Consider the following 22,135-nt stretch of genomic DNA (forward strand, 5'->3'; position numbering starts at 1 on the left):
TGGGGAGAGGCGGGAGGGGAGTTGAGGCGGGAAGGGGGGAGGGCTGGGGGGAAGGGGCTCTAAGGTCTGGTTTTACTCCTCGGTATCCTCGTTTTGATTCGATTTGTAGTCAATCAGGTCGATTTTGTTTCTTCCCCAAGCCGAGCCTGTCTTTTGCCCGTGACCGTAAGCGGGGAGTGATCCCTCCCTGTCTCGACCCAGGAGCCTTTCCTTCTGTCTTCTCCTCATCCCGCCGGCGGAGGGGGGGCAGGAGTGAGCGGCTGCCTGGTGCTTTGTTACCGGCCGGGTTTAAACAACGGCAGTAGGACGCATGGAAATTGTTTTCAGAGTCAGGTTTTGAGCACGCTGATGGCATACGCAGGCATTTGTTTAATGCTCCGCTACACACAGAAATGCTGTATGAAATCCCGGGATAAATAGATTCAGTGCGCGCATTCCTCAGATCTGAGAAGACGTGGTAAAAATTTTCATTGCCCAAATGCGCGTCACTGTGTGTTATTTTAGTTCCTATATGAAGTGAGGGAAAAGGAAACAGTATACACATAAAAGAAAAGAAGATATTCTTGGCAGTTGTATGCTTCCAGATTGCATTTGCATTTGGGGGGGGGAGGGGGATGTGGGAAAATGCTGTGTAATGTGGCCACCTGGCAGGAAAATTACCACCTGTCTCTAATCTTCATCTTAGTTGTTCAGAACATTAACAGAACAGGAAAACAGTGGTATCTCTGTAAGTGAAAACAGTTGATGGGTTGGTATTTTTTAATAGGGTTACAAACTATTTATTACCCAGGTAATAAAAGGCTGAATAAATTGTTTGTACTGTGTATCAGAATATCAAAGTCTCAGGCAGACAGAACTGGCTCTTGATATCTATCTGCATGCTAGTTTTTAGGTTCTGTAAGCCTACATATCAAAACTCTCGGAGTTTCTCTTTTATCTCACTAATGCTCCTCTCATTTCAGTCACAGTGGCAAATTTTAATCACTGTTGCTTATGGGTTCAAGCAACCACCAACCTTACTATCCATACTGTAGAATCCCATTGTACGTTTCTCTTACCACCTTTCTCCCAAACAGGGAATGGGAAGCTTCCAGGTTCTTCTTTGTCACTTCTTCCCTGTCTTTTCTGTCTGAAGGATGAGGCAGGGTTAACAATTGAACATGCACTGAAATTATGAATGCATATAGGAAGACCTCAGCCTTCAGTAGCACATTGCTACTACTACTATAGCCAATCTAGAGTCCTCAAGCTACTTGGTATGAATCGCATCTTACAGGAAAAACTTTAACAGGCAAGTCTTCTTCCTCTTTTTTGTCTCCCAGCTGTGTTTTGTTACTAATTTCAATTACTTGTGCAACCTCCCCTGCCACTAAATCACATAAAGCTACTAGGTACTCCACATCTTACAGTCCTGAAGTGCTCCTTCTATTCTGCTGCTCTCATTTTCTGCAGTACTTTAGAAAACCACCAGGTGTTTTTCTTTAGCTCTGCATGTGTAATGTTTGTCATACCTCCTGGACTAGGAGCCTGGTATTGTCGATCTGGCTATTCTGTTGAGATCTAACAGGAGAAGAAAACCAGGAGAGAGGGAAGCTGAAACAACATCATCTCAGGGTGAGGACACAGTTTTCCCAAAGCCTTCTGCTGTAGAATACTGTCCTGCTATTGCAGAAAAATGTAATTCGCAGTTCCAGTATCTTCAGACTACTTACTTTCTATATAATGTGGTATTTCTGCTATTTCACAAATCTGCAGCCACGTTCCAGCGTCCTCTCAGTATCGGCAGATACCCACAGTGAAGCTGTCTTAGCAAACCTAGGAGTCCTTTACTCCTATCTGCCTAGCACTCCTCTGCATGTTACTATGCCACTGCAAGTTTCTCAGGTCTGATAGTTGCCTTTCATTCTACAGTGTCTCAGAACTTCTCAGTATACCCAGTGAGACTTACACTGTTTGTTTATCTGGAAGAGCTGCTAGGTTTTGCAGAGCTGTGACCTTTTGCTACTGTTTGCAGCAGGATATATTGACTGTATGCACTGATATTTGTAGCTGAACACAAAGTATTTGCGAGTATACAAAGTAAGTCAATAAATAATTTGTGTTAAATACAGAACTTGGAAGATTTGGCAGTCATAAAGTAAGGGGACAATTTCTTCTTCTACTTGCAATTGAAAAATATTCCAGTGACAGCTATAGCAATTGCTAACAATGGAACATTAAAAAAAAAAAAGTACTGTTTTAAACTCCTTTTATTGCAGTTGGATAAGTTGAACTGAGGAGGAGAATAAATATCATCTGACTTAGTTCTCTGAATTCATCAGCAAGTCTCCAGAGATTGTTTGAGTACTCTTGCATTTTCAAGTATGTTTTTTTTCCAGTCTTTATAAGAACTTCGAAACTTCTTGGGGTACAGCACCACTGCAGGCTCTGCCAGCTGTGGGCATGCCTAAGCTGGGTGCCTGGAGTACAGTTGTGGTAGGAAAGAACTCGGAGAATGAACTCACATTCTACCTGGGAATATGAGTACGTGTTGGGAGGTCAGCCCATGCTGATTGTTGTGCTGCTGCTGCAGATAATGTTATTACAACACCTGAGCTTTGTGAGCTCATTGAGAATTACCTGCCTGAACTGTAGTCACATCTTTGCCAGCTGTATGATTGTCTTTTTGTAACTAGAGGCTCTACTCCTTTCATACTTTACAGTAACTCATAAATGTTTAAGACAGCTTTTGAGCAATTAGTGCTGCTTCTGCTCTAGAAGTTATGAATTTGTTATGTGCAATGATTTTCATAATGTCACCTTAATTGATTTCAGTCAGTTTGGCAAAGAAAGGCAGTAAAACTGAAAACATGTAAGATGGCAGTTTTCTAGTTGCATGAATAATGTGCAATGCAAATTCCAATCTATTTTCATGGAAAAAAATAACAAATGGCTTATTCCACTCTATTCTTAGCCTGAAAATATGCTGACACATCTAATGCATCATACGAAGTACTTTACATGTGAGTTACCTTGGTTAGCGGCTCACTGGGTCCCCACACTTGTGCTTCCTATTTATGAAGTGACTTTACACTTTAATGCAATTTGCTTCATTAATGCTTAAAGACAAATAACCCTTTACAGCTATTAAAACATGAAAAAAATCTGTTGGGCTAGAAATCTCTTTTTCTACAAGTGTGGGTTGTTTTCCTTCAAAGATGTAGCCATCGTGTATTTCTTATTCATCTCTTGTACATGACCTATCAGATTAAAGTGGCTTGTGGAGAGGAAAAGCAGTCCCAAGATAAATTTCTAGGAGCACCACTAGAAGAATTCTGATGCAGATTTATTTTTTAAAATCCACATCAAAAAGCCATTTAAGGCAGTGATTTCTTGACTTGTGACCATGGGCAAACATTTTTCCAGAACGGGTTGGAAAATACATCTACTTGTTTATCTGTAATCATTCTTCTCTCGGAATGTCATTATACGTACTTGATACCCTTCCTGGAAATCTTGAGGATTCATGCCTTAGTGAGTTCTTGGGTTGCAGCTAAGGTTGGTTATTTGACCTTCCTAGAGAAGGTCACCTGCCAAGGCTAGCAGGTACCTGGGTAACTGAAAATGGTGAGCTGTGCTGCGTATATGAACTGGCTAAGGAAGTATTAAGGAAGAGTGGCGCTGCAATTCCTAGGGCTGTCCTTTCCACCACCGCTTTATCTCATTAGATCTTCTCCATTTGCCTCTTTTTATCCCCCTTCCCCCCCCCCCCCCCCCGCATGTTGGGGGGAAGCTTGAGAGGGTCTCTTTCTAGCACCTCCACAGGGAAGGTCAGAAAAAAGCACTGAAATCATGAAATTGTTTCACTCTAAGTTCCTAAAGAATATGCAGATCCAGTTCTTTTGTCCTGTAATTGGATTTCCCTTACAACCCCTGTTTAGAATTCAGGACCAAAATAATGCAGGATAGGTAATTTTGAAATGTAATCCAGAGTATACTATGCCACAGTGAATATTCAAGTTTAAAAACGTTCTCCTAGGTACATACTTGATACACCTGATACAAATTTGGAATTCCAGTTGTTTGGATTAACTTAAACTGAAAGTTGCAGAAGAAAAGAAGACCTTGCAGCAAAAAATGTGTTTTCCTCTTTGCTGCTTTAATGTGTTCAGAGCCAACTCACACATTAAATAAAGTTGCTTTTGATGTAAACACTTCCAGATATTTTTTTTTAAGATTCTTCAGCCATTAAAATTTGTATGACTGCTTATACATTTGCCTAAAGCTTCAGATCTCTCTCCATCATCCATGAGCTCAGTGAAAGCTTTGCTTGAAGTTCTAATCACATTATTAGTTTCATTCTATTGGTAGGGTGAATGACTGGAAACCTCTTTGTTGAAACTGTTCACCAAAAAACCTTTTTTTCTGTGCTGATGCACATAGTGCAAGGAATAAGAAAAAAATAAAAGGTTGTTTTTCTGTTTGCATACTGTCCCTTTAGATAAGGTATTAATTTGCAGTCTTTTCTTTTGTAAAATACCATTAGAAATAGGAAAAAAGATTAGTATAGAATCACTTGCTGGTTGCTTTGACTTGCTGACTTTTTGCTTTTTAATGTACACTGATATTAAGTATGACAGTTTCACTTTTGATTGTCACATAGTAATTTAATACTACTGTAGTTCCAAAATACATAGAAACAAATTTAAATTAGAAACAAAAATGCAAGAAAGAAGTTAAATATACCAAAGAAAGTAGTGGGAAAACCCACCAAAGTACTGCAGGCTGTAACAATATTTTAGAACCTGGATGCCTTGTTTTAGGTTTCTAGTCTATGTGGGCAGATGAGAATGGGTTGATTTTTTTCCTGAAGTAACAAGCCAATGTAATTTAATTTAGTAATACTTTTTTTTTTTTTTATAATGAACACTCAGAAAAATCAAGCATTTTCTCTTTTTTTTTTTAATCTGTTTTTGGATTTGAGGAGTTCAAGACTAAAAGTTGGAATATAATATTTAACATTGTCTTAAGGAGTGCAGCCACACAATTGATTTAAACTAATCTGCGTCTGTTCCTACTCTGAGGACTGGTTCCACTCAGTACCCTTTACCACCAACTGGCATTCCCATCCCTCCCTCTCGCTGCCTGGTGAGCCGAATCTGGGAACTGGGAAATACAATCTGGGGGGAAGGAGTTGTTTTGTCTTTTGTTGTGGAGCTGCTTTCCACCACAAATGGTTCCCTGTTGTGCTTGTGTAGCAGTGGAATGAGCCATAGTGTCAGCACAAGGACGATTGGACTGTTAGCCAAGGGCAGCAATGAGAAAGTCAGGAGCATCACTTTTGTTGATAGTGTGGACTTAAATGTGTTTAGACCAATCATGAAACCACACAATAGGCTTTCCCCCTTTACTGTTTAACATTTGTTGTTATGGATGAACTGAATGTATTAACTAGATTGATTTTCAATTTGTTAGGCATCTTGCAAACGTGGCTTACCACCAAAAAGACGAGGTAAAGCGGAAAGATCAAACAAGCAGGATGGAGTCAGGTCACAGAGTTCCAAATACAATAAGGTGTTTTAAAAGATTGAGTGCAATTATATAACTAACATGTCTGTTGGTCACTGAAAACTGCAAAATTCAATGAGGAAGCCCTCTGTTTTCAGCAGCTTCTCTTGGGATGTAGGATGGCTATTCTTTAATCAGAATTTCCACATATAAGGCCTTGTCTCAACAATTTTTTGGGTTTTTTTAATTTCAGAAGGATATCTGTATGAGTAGTACAACATTCCAAATAGCTTTTTGCCATCATCTTCAAAAGAGTGATGTCTGCATGAGCTACCTAGTTAATTAGTTTTAAATGATACCATAGTTGTAAGCTTTAACTTTCCTGTTCAGATGTTATGGGAGAATGTGACTGTGCCCTTCCTAACTTTGCCAGTTATTTATATAAATATTTTTAATGACATTTTTGCTTTATATTGTTTTAATCCCATCAGATAATAGAGGTGATACAAGAACTCTGATGTAACTCCTAATCCATAATTAAAATATTTGCCAGAGTCTCTAATTCCCATCCTGTTTTCCCTTTACCCTTTCATTTCCTAGTACTTTGAGGAATTGTTGTGGATATTTAGTCATCAACATTTTTCAGTCTACTACCAGAAGTGAACTACTTTTGACAATCAGTTAAAAGCAGGTTCCCACAGGGCAAATATTGCATGTGTACAAATTGTTAACAGCTTCTGTGTGGTCAGTGTTGATAGTAAAAGTAGAAAAAGAAGTTCTGGGAAGTAAGCAATGCAGAGATTTGCTCTTCAATTTTGACAGTATAATGACTGCTGCATGATCCTCATGAAGGCTAGAAATACAAAGTGCAGTTCTTTTTTAAAAAATCACCATCAGTGGCTGAGACAGATGCTCTTTAGCATGAAATTTAATGATATGTGGCATTCAAGTAGTCAAAATGTTTTTTTCACATGTCAACCCATTCCTTATCTTACTCTATTTAGCTAATTTTGTCACATCTTTTTGTATTACTAACTGATAGCTTGTCATGGAATAGTGAAGAGTGTTATAACTCTGTCTTTGCTCTGTCCCTTTTCCTTTTCTTTCGCTGTTCTCTAAGTGAACACTTCCTCTTGTGAGCATGCTTTTATGCATAAGAATCTGTTCTTCCGTGAGCGGCTGAGTTTTAAAATGTTTTATAACATCCAGATACCGCTCTTTGAGCTTCTGTTCCTTTTATTTCCATGTTGTAGTTTCATTATTGCTGACGGAAATCTTTTAGAGAGACAGAGTGAGTTCTTAATAAAAATATTTTTTGAGTTGATATAAAAGTAGGTGTGTTTCATCAGTCAAGCATAATTTTACAGTTTAACAAATTAGAAGTCAGACAATATGTGCCTAACTTGTACAATATACATTATACAAAACAATATACATGGAAAAATACACATGGAACGGAGCAAATACTCTGAGACCTCAACCTCCAGATTGGCTTAAATTCAAAAATGCTGTATGTTGAAGCAATTTTCAAGTCTTGTTTCTTAAGCCCGAAAAGGTTGCTGAACTCAAATAGTTGAAAAGTATTAAATTACCTGTGTTATGCTTATATTTTTATGCTTCAAGTAATGGTGCCAGGGAGCTTGCTGGTTACATGTCCTTGCATTGTCAGAATGTAGGTTGTGTGTCGCTAAGGCAGCAGTTTCCTGTTGCACAAGCAGAAAAGACCTCAGCAGATTTGTATGCTGGATGTTGCCCTCTAGACTGTAAAGATAGAAGAGATATATGGGGGTGGATCAGAACACGTTCAGGATAGACATCTGTCATACTTCAGGATTTTCCTGGATCCAGGGCAAGTTTTTGCCATCTATACTTATTTTCTAAAAGCTTGAGGAAGCTACACAGTTTCCCCCCTGACCTTTTGCAGTCTTAGAACCTAAGGGCTGTGGAATCCTTCTTCTAAACAATTATTTTAACGTTCATAGAAGCAAATCCTTCAGGATTAATTTTTTTTTAACCTCTAGAGGCAGAGCATTCTTAACTCTGCCATTTTTTTTACCATAGTTCATCTTGCTTTTCGTCACTCTACAGGCTTTAAGAGTAAAGCAAAGGTTTTAGTTAGCTGGACTTGAGTTCAGGATTGTATGAACAAGATTGTATTTTACACCTGATTATTTGTTGTCTTTTTTCCCAATCACTATTTATGACAGAATCTCTTCACCTGTTTCAGATTTTCCCCACCTAAATTTTTTTCACCTTTTTCTTTTAATTGCGAGTACTGGTGACTGAGAGGATGTATGGGCAATGCAAAAATGTGTCCATCTGAGGGAATGCTTGTTGAACTCCAAGGAATGGAGTATCTTGCCTCAGAACTGCTGAAGTCTTTCTGTTTCCTGAGATGTCACCCAGCATAACACTTGAGCAGGGTCCACTGTGGGCCCAAGATATTTTTCTTTTGTTTTCTCTTTTCACTTCAAAGCCTCTGAAATAATGTGAGGGCTCTGTTTTGGCCCTACAGCACAGTGTTTTTATAACACAAGACAAAGGATGTGTCTTATAAGCTCCAGAATATGGTAGGAATGCATGCAGTGGTATTTGAGGATGAAAAACCTTTGGGGATAGAGCTGAAAGACTATAGGGTAGAAGAAGCCAAACCGGGCACAGCCTTTTCACATTGTCTGTGGAGAGTGCTCCTTGGAATATTCCTCCCTGTGAACCACTCCCTGGTTAGGTCTCAGAGTGAGCTAAATGCATCTCTTCAAAACAGGGCCTGGGAGCTAAGTAACAATTATGTCACATGGACAATCAGGGAAATCTGTTCCTAGCTCTGCTCCTGGGTATTATTTTACTTAGCAGAGAAGATGCAGTAATCTGCCTTCCAAATGTTCCTTGCATTTTGGACTACTTCCACATTCATCTATTGCATTTATATTCCCTTGGATTTAAACCGTAGACGCAACTGCATTTGATGACAGTTGTCAGAATCGGGCAGTCTGACTACTTAAAGGCAGCAACCTAATTAACCAGGAGTTATGTCAAATGTGGCAAAATCACTGAGGTCTTTTCCTGGCACAGGCACCTTAGTTAAAGTGTGTGTTCCTCTGGCTTGTCAGCCAGCTGCTGTTGTCCAGCATGAATTTATTTTACAGTCATTGGATTACTAAAGCCACCAATACATTAATTTTAAATAGTACACAAGATATGTTATGCATACATTTCATGATGTTTGGTACCCTTCCTATCTTCCCCTGTTGTCAATGAAGTATCATATTAATAAATGAATGTGTGATACTTTATTATTACCTTATCAGTAAGACCTAAGACTTAATGTGAATACATAAAATACACAATTCACCCTTTTTACTGGTTTCCTATATTACTCTCATTACTTAAATAACTTTGTTCCATATTTCCGATTTGCTGCTTTTTCAAATTCGGCTTCCAGGAATTGCTTCTTATTATGGCCTTCTCAGATTAAAGAGCTCTTTAGTAGTAATTTTTTCTTCTTGAATTAAATTTATAGACAATAAGCAAATCATCTCAGTCTTCTTTTTGATAAATTGTACTCATATACTCTCTTTTTCCTTGATTCTTTTCTGTCCTTGTTCCCTTTTTGTCTGTGAATATCACAGTATTCTAATAGCTCTTTTAACACTGTCTCTAATTTCATTGTCACATATCCAAAGGCCATGGTAGCCTTTGTTTTTAGAAGTAGTTTGTAACGAGTTGCTTGTGTGTTACGATTCCTGAATCCTACTTAGTCACTACTTCTCAGGATTTGGTCCTCCATTTTGTTTGCCTGGGCCACAAGCGCTGGAATTCAGCAGGGCTGACTTTCCTCTCTTTTATTTTTCCTCAAAGAATACCTTTTGTGTTACTTGGAGATTTTACCAGCACTGGTTTAATTTTCAAGTCACTAGTTAAATGCATGAATAACCTTGACCTACTCAGCAACTCTGTGGAGCCTCACTAGAAGCATCATCTCTCTGATGACAGAAAGGACCTAATGAAATTATCTTTGTTTCTGGCAGGTTAGCAATGCATATTAATAAAGGCATTTTGAGACCACCCAATGATCTCTGAGGAATGGACTTTGGCAGCCTTGCCTTTGAGCTGTTTAGGAAGGTCATCCTCACTGGTTAAGTGATTTGCTGTGTTAGTGATCTGTATTAGGTTTAGGTATGTTTCTCAATACATGCTGGTGATACGCAATACACCCACTCTAAAGGACTGTATAAATTTTGCAGTGTGTTCCACTTCTTGGTTTGGAAGGTTCATCTAGTAGTCATCTCATTGATTTTTAACTATAATCTATCACCCCAAGAACTATTTGTCTGATTAAATGCTGTTGGCTAGTTTTCCGTACACAAATATGCAGAGAAAACTCTAGAAGGAAACAAATAATTTGATTGTGGGTGTTTTCTGTTTGAGGAGGTGACTTCATGTTTACATAACTATCCACCTTCCATGTTAAACTTTTGTATGACCGCAGGATCTGTAGATTGGGAAAGGGAAAGAGACAGTAGGAAGCATGTATTTCTCTGTATTAAGAGAACGATACCATCTTCATGCAAGGCTCTTGTCTGAATGTGGCCTTGTAAGACAGTTCTGTGGCTCAGTGTAAGAAAGGAGAATGTACAATCTGCACTGTTGAACAGTGCTTAGTGTTGACATCTTTAAAGCAATATTTGGTCTCTTTCTAATTTACGTATGCCTGTTGAAACAGAATCACAATAATGCAAGAACCACGTAACAAAGACCTATGATGTGTATTATGTGAAAAATAAAATTATCTCATTGTAATAATCCCCTTTTGCCTTAAAAGCTCATTATGAATCACTTTCTTTTTAATGTAATCGTTAACAAATTATCATACATGAAATCAGGAAGGCTATTCCATTTTCCAATAATTTGTTCATATGCCTTTTGAAGATATTCCATAGATCCTGCTAGCAAATAATTTAATTGGGTGAAACTATTTCCTTTGCTGTTTCCGAGCAAGATATTATCAAATTTAATAGCACCAAAAATATACTCCATAACTTGATATTTATAAATTGCCACAGTCCAAAATGAAGCTGGATTATTTTTACTCCTAGTTCCAGAATGGCTTTTTGAGATTCTGTTTAGACTTTTTGTTTTTCTGTAGCCCAGAATTCAGAGTTTAAAACTAGTACCGTTCCTTGAGGTTGCTAGATTTTAAGAGTGAAATCTGTCACACAGTTGCTGAATGCAAATTTGTAGGCAAGCTGCAATAAATCAGTGCATCACTTGGAGTTATCCTGACTCAAGGGAACACTTACAGGCTCTCTGAATGAGTTTATGTACAATGAATTGACCATTGTTTGTATATCTGTTACCTAATGGCAATATTGTATCCAGTAAAGTATTTATTTTAAGTTAGAGAGACTGGAAAAATAATTTTTACTATGATAGTAAGAATAGAATGTAACTCAGGAAGCCATGTGTTTAAAATAAAAGGTTGCCATGCTTCTATCTGCCATTATAATTTTATTTCCTTCTCTTTCAGATACTCTAGAGGTGATCTTTAATTATCTGAAATCACAGTATTTTTTCCACAGGATCCTTAACACCATTAAAGTTAGCTGATGGATTATGTTTGGGATAAGCTAGGTGTTTTATGAATACTATTTGGTTGCTTGCCTCTATCATAGTTATTCTCCTGTGTTCAAATGTTGCAAAGAATACACTGGTGGGGTTTGGGGTTTTTTTGCATTTCTTTTCAGAGTACTGCTTGCTGTTAGCACAAGCCTGCTGTTATTGTAATGCTACTACATGGCTTCCAAGGCATGGATGTGGCATGTGTTTGGTCTACTTGCAGTCCAAAAAAACTTGGAGAGTTACTACAGTTTTCTATCTGGGTAGACTTAACTAGCAGTATCTTCTGGCTGACATTTGGACATGTTAAAAGAGGAGACAAGAAGGGCATTGGTGACATCTGTTAAAGAGTGAAGCAATCGGCTTCGCATTCAGACCAGCATCTGGATAGTAGCCTCTTGCCCCCTAGGGAGCAAGGGAAGCTGCTAAGTTTCACTTGTATACCTGTCATGACCCAGTGTGATCTCCCCAGCAGTTACACCCTATGAAGCCAGCAGAGGGAATGAGGTGAGGGTTTATGCAGAGAAGCAAAACAGTGGTAACTTACATCAGTAGTCACCCACAGCTGTAAAAGAAACTCTGACCCAGACTTGTGGCAGCATTATTTTGGTAGAGTGGTAGCCTTAATTATCTGGGTATCCCTGAGTTCTTGTCCTGTTCTATTTGTCGTCTTAATTCAATAGACATTTGTTTGCTTAAAACTCTTTGATTTCCACTTCCCCACCTCGCCACCCCCACTGAGAGGGAAGTATTACTCCCCCTCACAGTTTCTGAAATTTCTGGCCAGGACGTTGCACTAGTGTAATTTCAGTGGTTTTAGTAAGAACTCGTATGAGATCTTCAAACTCCTGATATCGCCAGTTAAATATGCTGACTCTGTATAATCTAGTCGCTGGATATCTTCTTTTTTTTTTTAACTCCTTGGAGGAAAAAAAAAAGAAGAAAAAAATGGCTGATCCACTAAGTTTTTGTGTACTTTGAGGCATACTCCAAGAAGCCCTGGTAGCACAGCTCCTGCATGGACCACCTTGTCCAGGAGCTAAGGGGAAGGCACTATCAAGGCTTGTATATAAATGAACATTCTTGACTCAAGCATCCTTGAATATTAATTTTGTAAGGATATGACATATGGCATCATGTGCCTGTGTATCCTTCAATCTGTTCCATGCAAAACCATCATAAATTCAAACTTCTGCATTTCTCACTTCAAAATGTACAGATAGATGTGTAAAAGGCAACCTGTTATAATATTCTATTATGATGTCCTTAACATTGAGATACCTGCTTATTGAAAGTCATACCCTGAAAGAATCAGAGGGAAAAAGGAGGAAAAAAAAACATTCAAATAGAAACAATAGCAGGATAGAACTAGAGAGCTATTTAGACGTAGTTTCACCTCACTGGAGTGTGAGGATAAATCATCGTTTTGGAAAGGTATGTGGATGAAATTTAAAAAGGATATTCTCAGTTTTACAAAATACATAGGCAGCATTGCATGTTTCTTTTCAAGGCATGAAATTGTTATCACTGGTCTTTTCTCCTCAAAGTAGCAAAATGAGAAAGGGCAATGACAGTTCCAAAGGTAGGTAGCATGATTAAAAAACACTGACTAATGCTTTACACAAATGCAGAAATGGCAAATGGGCGTTTTGACTGCAATGTACTGTGTGAATTATTAAATAGCTGAGGAATGAAAATGAGCAGAATTTTGGCAGGCTTCTTAAAAAGCTCATGCAGAGTTTGTCTTTTCCTTAATTGCTGCTCTTTCTAGGGGAAAAATGCATAGATTTTATTAGTTTGTTTCATCTGTTTAGGTTAACTCTGATATTATTAGAATGAGCTTTCAAAACACAACGTTTCAGGAATCCCAAACTCTGTAGAACAGTCTGCCCTCTGCTGCTTTCCTTAATTAAACTAGAAATCAAGAAGGCCCAAATTCTTATCTTCTTTCTTCCTTTGACTTGTTCTTATCATTTCCTTATGCTTCACAGTCCTAATCTTTGTTGACAAAGCTTAATTACCCTGTCTCAAAGGTAGGATTGTTGGGGCTTAAAATGTCTGCCTACAGTAGTGTTGTAATGTTGAATTCTTTGGCACACCAGCAACAGAAATGGGTCTATAGACAATGTTTCCACTTACATTCAGATATTCACATCACTGTGGTGAGCACACAGCAGATACTCTCACCAATGCTAACGTTGTGCACCAGACAAGTGGGATGATGCAGTATTAGTGGGACAAAACGGGTAACTGTTACTGTTGGAGGAAAAAAAGGTGGTAACATGGAAAAGGAAGATCCTTTGTAAGTTTCCAGAACCTTGAAAGTCTAGCAAATGAAACTGCTGCTGTTGAATAGTTCCTTTATTACTTTACTGCTTCAAATGGAGAAAAAATGGAAAGTGGACAGATCTCCAAAGAAAATAAGTAGCAGGAACTTAGATTTTTTTTTTTTTAAGGAAGTAAAAAAAAAATTCCAATTAATGATTTTTGTACATCAGTTATACCAGTGCAGGATAAGAGGATGACTAGATGACTTTTTCAAGTCTCTTAATCCGTTTTCTCTGAGTTGTACCTTTTTTTTGTATAAATCTTGGCTGCATACAATTTGAAAAACTACATAAAATATATTCCCCTACAACCTTGCATATAAATGTACTACTTTTCTATGCTGTGTAGTCATTTATAATAAAAATCTTACTTTATCTATGTGCGTGGTTTTACTACCTTAATACATTAACTGATACGTACTTTAATGCATTTCCTCTCCAACATGAATGGTATATGCAGTTAGACATTAGAAACTTAGGTCTAGCATCAGTATAGTCAGCATTGTTCGTAATATCTTTGCTTTCCAAGTTAAAAAAAATCATTCTATTTTGCTGACTTTTAGACATTTTACTTGTAAAGAATTTGACGCAGTTTTTGCTGTGTGCATCAATAGGATGACCAAATAATAAATGTGGATTAGGATTAAATTCAGGAAATTTGGATTCCTGTTACCATACATATGTTCAGGTTTTTAATTTTACAAACTGTGAAAGTTGTAACAGTGTGTCATTTAGAGATTTGCTCAATAAATGATTATTGCTGCAAAAACTGAGTACACGCAGTTTCTGACAACAGAAATTCTTAGATCAGTAGGCAAAGGAAACAGAGCTTGCTCAGCTTTAAAAAATCAAATTACTTTTAAAATTGTCTAGGCACATAACTTGAGGTGTATCATCTTAGGCTCATAATTTGAGAGTTGGGGCAATTCTTGCTTTCTTGGCTTAGCAAAGGACAGAAAAGAAAAAATGCTTCGGGAAGGATTAGTTCATGTTGATACTATTGATCTGGTTCCTCTTGTGACCAAAGGTCATGCTGACTGCTAAAAAGAGAAAGTGGTTGAGCAAAAGGCCACTGACTTAGAGTGAGGTTGTTATTAGAGGTGGCTCAGTAAATATTGTCCTTTGAGCTGCAAGCTGAGCTGGGATTTCTGCAGAAATTGTTGCTTCTGTTTTATTTCACTGAGTTCAAGAGGCCAATTCTGAGTGCTGAACCAAATAATATGAATAACATAAGGTTTAGGAAAAGTACAGATTTCCAGTACAGCAGTCATTCTGTCAGCTGAATTTACATGTATATATGTTTATATATTTATCTAAGTGTGTGTATGTATATTTGTGTATGTATAGATATAGGTACAGGTATATATATGTAATCCCAGGGTGGTGGTTTGGGGTTTGGGGGGGGGCGTTTGTTTTTTCGTTTTTGTTCCAAGGATTTGGCAGCAATTGAAAAGGGATTAAGGAGATATAAAGTGATATCACCTTCCTTCAAAGCTTGTGTTAGTTTATGGGGTGGGATCTGAAAACCAGAACCAAGGCAATATTTATTTTGTCTGTTTTCTCCAGGCTATCTGCACAGTTTAGTTTTTCATGGTTATTGCTTCAGGTTAGTTTCTATCTGCACATGTTGCAAGAGGGGAAAAAAAAAAAGATGAATAGACAATGTTTGGTAGATTCTGATAAACGAACTGTTGTGCATCTGTGGATTCCTTAGAAGTCTTTTGACTTCCTTTGTCCTCCTTTAGGATTTTCTATTGTCTTCTCTTTGTACTTCCATCTTGTTTCCAGAGTCAAGGATATAAATGGAAGGATTTTCACTGTAAAATTCATCTGTATGCTAGCAACATACGTGTACATATCAGTTTGATATGGAGGTTCAGTAGTTCAGAAATAGAACTTCATAAACCGCGTATTGTTTTTCCCTGACGGTTCTCCAGGTTGAAACATATTCCTTTCTTCTTTTCTAGGATTTTTTGATCAGCATTCTGGTCACAGTGCTTTTAACTGGTTCAGGCAAATGTACACACACTGACTACATAGAGTGCAGCAGTCTACTTTCATGTTATCCCTGATCTTTCTGATTTTTGGCTTGCTTTTTTAAGGAAGCTTCTTGCATTTTGTCAGTATTTTGTGCAGTCCAGTTTTACCAGGATTTACATTATTGGTTTCCCCACCCATTACAGAGTTTGTAGTTCATAATGGTAGGTGACCATATCAGCACTATAGAGTCAGTTTTGTAATACGGATTCTGCTTGTTAAATACTGAGTCTCCAGAGCTTTAAAAGTGGTCTCTGAAAAATCCAGTGACTACTGCATCTGAAGAGTGGAGAAGTAGTGCTGAAAACTTACGGCAGGGTGGGTCAGGTGAAACACAAATTGTGAAAGAACATTATAGGGATTTCTGCAGTTTCTGCAATCATTGGGAGTGACATTGACATTTTTCAAAGTAAACTTTGTGTCTCTGGAGATTGCCTGTACAAGTACTATGCATCATGCAGCCTCACTTAAGCTCTTTGAAAGCTTTAAATGTTCCATGGTCTTCATTTGTCCTCTACAAAAGCATATTTCACTGTGACTGAGGCAGTGTCTTCACTTGTCGAACAAACATTGTCTACGTGCCAAATGCAGCAGTGAACAAGTTGAGTTTGGTTTGCTTACCTGGAGATCTTTTTTCCAGGGTGGGTGGCTTTTAGTTTTGGCTTCTAGAACTGTGGAAGAAACATCTTCTGAAAAGCAGTCCATGACAAAATGAAATGGGGAGGTGTAGGGTCTACGGTTCACTACCTGTTTTGGAGGAGCAAGTTAGCATATGAGGTCTCAGCTTGTCAGCTCTGTTTACATGTGACGTATGTAGGGAGTCAAGGTGCATGACAGCATGTCTGACAAAACAGAATGAGCCTCTTACATAGGCAGAGCAGGACTAGAAAGTGGGGAGCGCACAGCGGGGGCTCTAATTTTGGCAGAAGTGTATGGGCTCGTGGCCGAAGAATGGAGCATGCAGGTGCTGTGGTACAAGCAATGGCTAGGAGAAATGAAGGGTGGTCTGGGTGTGGTACCTTTCACAGTTAAATGGAAATTTTTGATATGTGCTTCCTAAAGAAAGGAAGTATTGTATAGTTATTTTATCAGTGCTGCATTCTTCAGATTGGAGGCTGATGTCCAGACTGGACACTAATGTCCTTGATGAAGTGAAAGATATTTTCCATTAACACTCAAAGATACCTGTGTAGCTTATGGATTTTAAATATTTTCAAAAATCAGTTTATGTTTACATATATCACTGTTTTAACACTTCTGAAAAGATAACCCTTTCATATACATTAGTACATGATTTTTGGAGCTGGGTTAAGAATGGATCATGATCAGCAGAATTCTCTCAGACTTTAGCCTAGAGCTGTGGAAAGATAGTACAGATTGACTGTTTTGTAGTTAGTAGGGCTAATGTCTTTATGGAGGCTAGGCCTGAAGTGAAACTAGACTATTTTCTGTTGCTTCTCTCATTATGTTACCTTACTTTGTTCTGTGGGCTGCAAATATCTGAATACTCTGTTTTCCTCCTCTCTCTACTGCAGTCTTTCCACTTCCCATTTAGGGTTCCATGGGAGTTTTCACACAGTGTAAGAATAACTTCTGTTTAATTATCACTTTTTCATTCTGAAGAAATAAACATAGTGAACTATTTTACTGAAACTCTGAAGTAAAAAGGAATTATAAGTTGATAGTGAAAGATAAATTACAGCCTTTGCTATTTTAATAAGTAGTATTTATTCAGTTATAGAACCACATGAATATTTTGTGATTATATAAATTATAACATAACCCACATTTTAAAGTACAAATAGCAATAGTAGCAACCATGTAAAATTTATAACTAATTAACTTATAAATTATTACTGTAGACTGAACTATAAAAGATCACAACTGATGCGTAGCAATAAACAACCACTGTATTTTCCTTTTATAGATTTGCATATCTTTTAGTAAAATAGTCTTGAATTTTCAAAATATTGCTGGGTTTACTGCATTGTTTATGTAACATACTATGTACAGTTTTCATGTGTCAGGCCTTGTTCTACTGGTTTTGGGTACCTCACAGATGCCTCAAAGGGAATGAGAGTTTAGCCTTTCATAGGAATCTGGCCACAAATCATTTGTCACTGAAAACTGGAGGTTCTAACGTATACACATTATACATACACTTATGTATGTCTGTATTTTATTTATATGTATGTATTGTATTTATATGTGTATGTATATTTATATATATAAGTTCAATGACCAGTAGTGTTCTGCATATAGAATAAGATGGTTTGATAGATTGATAGCTATATGTATACAAGGACAATTCAAGTTAAATAGTTATCTGTAGAATTTGATGAAATCTCTTGTTTTACCTCCAAATACATAATTTGTGAAGGGTGGAAGATAGCTTTCTGGAAAAAACTCAGCCAGTTGAAAACAAAACCTCAAACTATGGAGGTCAGAAAGAAATACTAGTTTTTAATAATATTAAAAAAAAAATCCTTTCTGAGGTGTTCTTTGCGGAGAAGTATATTTAGTCAATCTGATTCTTTCCGAGTCTATGAAATAAAACAAAGATATCAAAATAGTATGTTAACAATGTATAGCATGCTTTTATGCATGTTTATATATCCCAAATATTGTAGTGATGGAATTATGTACAGCTGTCTGCAGAGCTTTACTGCATCACTTTTTATTAAAGCCAACCAAAAATAATAAATTGCTATATAGCTGCTACATTTTTAAAAATAGCTTATTAATCATGGGAATAGTGCAATACCATACAAATATCATGTGACAACAAAAATAACTGTTGAAAAGACTTATTGTATAACATAACTGAAAATATAAAAAATATCCCATATGCTTCCCCCAAGTTTTTTCCAGATCCCAAATCACAGAAATAACGAATTTTTAAGTCGTCCCATATGTGTTTTGGATACCAGTAAGTGTGGAGTCCCCCATAGGTATAGACACACGTAATGTGTGAGATAAGTATATCCAACCAACAGGCATAGCATGGTCTTCCTCCTCATGGGAGCACGTTAATTGTTGACAAATTTGCCGAGAACAGTGCAAGTGAGTTCTGTTCCCCATATCACTTCTATTAATGACGGCTTCTATTCAGTGTGCAAAATGTCCCGAGACCTCGTACAGGTTCAAGAGCAATAGACTCGCGAGGACTTTGCCTGCATCTGCAGGTCAGAATTCGGAGCAGGTTTCTTGTCACAAATATCTTTTGCTTCTCTTCTATAGTTTCAGGGGGAAAGTACTGACTGAGCAACACAGCAATAGGTTGTAGTGATAGGCAGGTTATCTAGCTGCACTAGGAGGCGAAGTGCACACAGACTTGCAGTACTTGGAACTGTACTGTCCCCAAACTATGCAGCTCAAATTTTAGAGCACTGTAGGAGCACAGTTCAACAGAGGTCTCTTGGAGTAAAGCTACAATGCCACAGCCCTTTGGTTGGTCAGCTTATCTTCCTCAGCAGAATGCTCTAGTTTGCTTGCTCTTTCAATTCTGTTGCACCAGTGATGTCTAAGAGACATCTTTTTTTATTCCCAAGCCAGCAGATGTAACTATAACAGATGGCATCGCTTTTGCTTGCTTGGTTGTGTTCTGGTAAATGGTTGTATTGGACAGCTGAAAGAGAGGTCTTCCATTTACTTCGGGGTGGTTCCATCTACCTTTGCTGGCTGGCTGGATACCTGGGGGGAAGGTTGTGTCCCTGGTATGCCGCTGAGTCCTCTCAGCCAGGGGAAGTTTCCAGTTTGAGGGGGGAAGAGTAGGGGGTGGGAGACAGCATTCCCAGGAGCTTGGTGCACAGGTGGCTCTGGTGGGTGTCAAAGAAGAGATCTTCTGTGGTGCCAAAGAGGGACTGTGTAGCATTGATGTGGCACTTTGCAGGTATACAGTGTGGAGGCTGCTTCTTGTTAACTTGTGTTTGGAGCTACATCACTCCCAACGGGTCTGAGTTTTCTTTATTTCCCTTGTTTTGCTTTGTGCCCTGAGAAGAGCTAATGGCAGCAATTCTGAGCCCTCGGGTTGCTCTGGGGATCACCCGCTTGGGAGGAAAGGAGTAGGCCATTCTGCTGTCATGTGTGATCATGGTGGGGCCACGGGGCAGTGCTTCTCCTGTGTTCAGGATGGGAAATTTGCAGGAAGAAGAGAGAGAAGGCTGTGTTGTATTCTCTCCCTCCACTCTGGGGAAACATCTGAAGCAGTGCTTTGTGCTTTCCACAAATGTAGGCCTTTCTTTTCTGCAGTCTTGGGGTAGCTTTGCATGAATTAATAGGTCTTCTCTTCCTGCTCAGTGGCTATCTCCTTCTGTTCCCTTATCTTCTTGCTTAAGGTAAATGTGGCCTGAAGGATCAGAAGAACTCCTGCTCTTCCTTACCTTTCATGATTACAAAATTGTCTTCAGGCTTGTCTTGAGTTCCCTACAGTTTCAGACTTTTAAACAAATTAATCTCTTAATCTAGCAGTATTTGTCACCAAGCAGAGTCTTCACAGATCGTGTCTATTTCTGCTTCAGTGATCTCTTTAGTATGAACACCTGGAAGAGATTCTTGATCAGACATCAGAGCTTGGAGAACTCATTTAAGTGTGAGGTGACAAGCTTTCCTACCCGTGTCATTTCAAATGTACTTTTCCATAAGTTATTACAAGGACTAGTTATTGGGTTAAGAGTGTTTTACTCTAAAAGTGATCTTCTTTGATCGCGATGCTCCTCTCCCCCCCCCCCCCCCCCCCCCCAAAAAAAAAGCAGCCAGTTGAAATGCATACTATGAAAAATATTTTTCAGTCTCTTCTGAATGCTGTGTTTGTGCTGGTCAACAATCAAATGACATTAATTTGCAGCATACATACATGCTTTCATGCTATATGAGGGGTGATGATAATTAGGACTACAGAAAATACTCGTAATTTCAAAATATCAGGCAGATCTTGTATGCTGTTGCTTATCTGACATGATCTGTGTTATTTTTTGTTCACCTGAAATTTTCCTCAGATTTTTTTTAATAATGCAGCTTATATAGTTAGAGAATCAAAAGCATTTTGTCTGAAGCCCAAGAAATCATTTCTCTGTTAATTTTTGTTATCTTGATTTGTTAGTGAAAGCCAGGGAATTAGCAGCACTAGGTGAGAACTCTGTCTAATGAAAAATCAATCACAGTTGTTAATGATTACTAATGTCTCACTTCTTGAAAAATCATGCTGTTGTGCTTGGGAGGTACTTATTTTTTAGCGTATAGCAAAATGTTCATTTTTAAAGGTTTAGGTGCTTTCTTTGAAACAAAAGGATTTTTACTTAGTTCTCTAATGATACAATAATGATTGTGGGTTTTCTCTATTTCTTTCTCAGTAATAAGGAGAAAAAGGGGTAACTTAAAACCACAGTCTCATTCATGAACTACGTAAAGATTAACCCTCAAAATGAGAGGTACTACTAGAGTTGAAGAAAACATTCCTCAACTACTTCTTGGTGCTAGACTACACTATAAGGCTAAAAGTATTTTCACTAATGAGTTTTCAGATTAGCCAAGCTTTATAGGTTGAATACCATACCTTGAATGATGCCATCAAACAATTTAGTAGAAATCTGTAGCTAATAGAGTAATTCTATAGCTAATGAACATACTCTGAGAACCTGCCTTAGGACTGGGTAAATGGTTTTTGTTACCTTCAGTCTGGAGATGATACTGGGATTCTTCTCTAGTTATAAGACCAGTTTTGAATATGATAGAGGTCCAATAGCTGAGATAACTGCAATTTTGAGCCACAGAGTGCACAAGAGTAGTCTGTGGTTGAGAAAGCTCTACCTGTCTTTTAAATCACGTGTTGTTTTAGAAGCCAGGGCAGGGGAGAGGAGGAAGAGACAGCAAAATAATTAACATGGAGAAATCTGTTACTTGGACAGAAATGTTCCCAAATTGTCCTAAAAATTTATCTGGCAGTCTCTTTCTCCCTGCTGCACAATAGCAGAGACTTTGATTATACCAACTAGCTACAGACCATTACTTTCCTGGCAGCCTTCCTGTTTAGGAAGCACACAAGTCTGATTATAGGCGGCAGCCCAAACCATCCCAGAAGCTGCAGTACTTTGTGAGTAGCAGCAGCTGTGGTTTACATACTGTAGCCTTCATACCTGTCACACCACATCATAGCTCAGTCCAGTCTTTAACTGAAAAGAAAGTGCGAAGAGAAGGAGTTTGTATTTACTTTTTCTGATCTGGGGCATACTCACTGCCCCTGGACTTAATGATGGCAATATTGGGAGATCTCCTTTGAGTGGCTGCAGGAAAAGGCCAGCAGATTACTTCATCTTCAGAGGCAAGGCTGTCTTCTCGTGAAGCAGTTGCTAATTTAGATAAAGATAAAATTAATAAATTTATTGCCCATGAAGAAGCTTGTTTTCTTGAAGTGAATACATGATATACCTCTCCATTTATGATTCTGTACCTTAATGTAATTATTTATTCTATTTATTATATTCTGATTATTCTATTATTTAGAGAATTGGTTAATTGCCTTACCAACAGGAGTCTGTGTTAGTGGTACTGAAGTTTAACAGTTGACTGCTACATTACTAGTTTAATTCTGCACTGGTGGTTGAGGTATTGCTTATAGTGGAGATACAAATTACCAGTGTGATATCTAGGTAATGGCTATGTAACCAGAA

At 38.1% G+C, this 22,135-nt stretch overlaps 1 protein-coding gene across 1 annotated transcript in view; it reads left to right on the top strand.

The window, feature by feature from the left end:
* The window catches only part of STXBP5L (syntaxin binding protein 5-like), a 188,522-nt gene that overhangs the window by 31,625 nt on the left and 134,762 nt on the right, over positions 1 to 22,135 (top strand). The gene's annotated exons all lie outside the window — the stretch shown is intronic.

This window comes from Haliaeetus leucocephalus, unplaced genomic scaffold, assembly GCF_000737465.1.
Source record: "Haliaeetus leucocephalus isolate CR32 unplaced genomic scaffold, Haliaeetus_leucocephalus-4.0 Scaffold228, whole genome shotgun sequence".
Lineage (NCBI taxonomy): Eukaryota > Metazoa > Chordata > Aves > Accipitriformes > Accipitridae > Haliaeetus > Haliaeetus leucocephalus.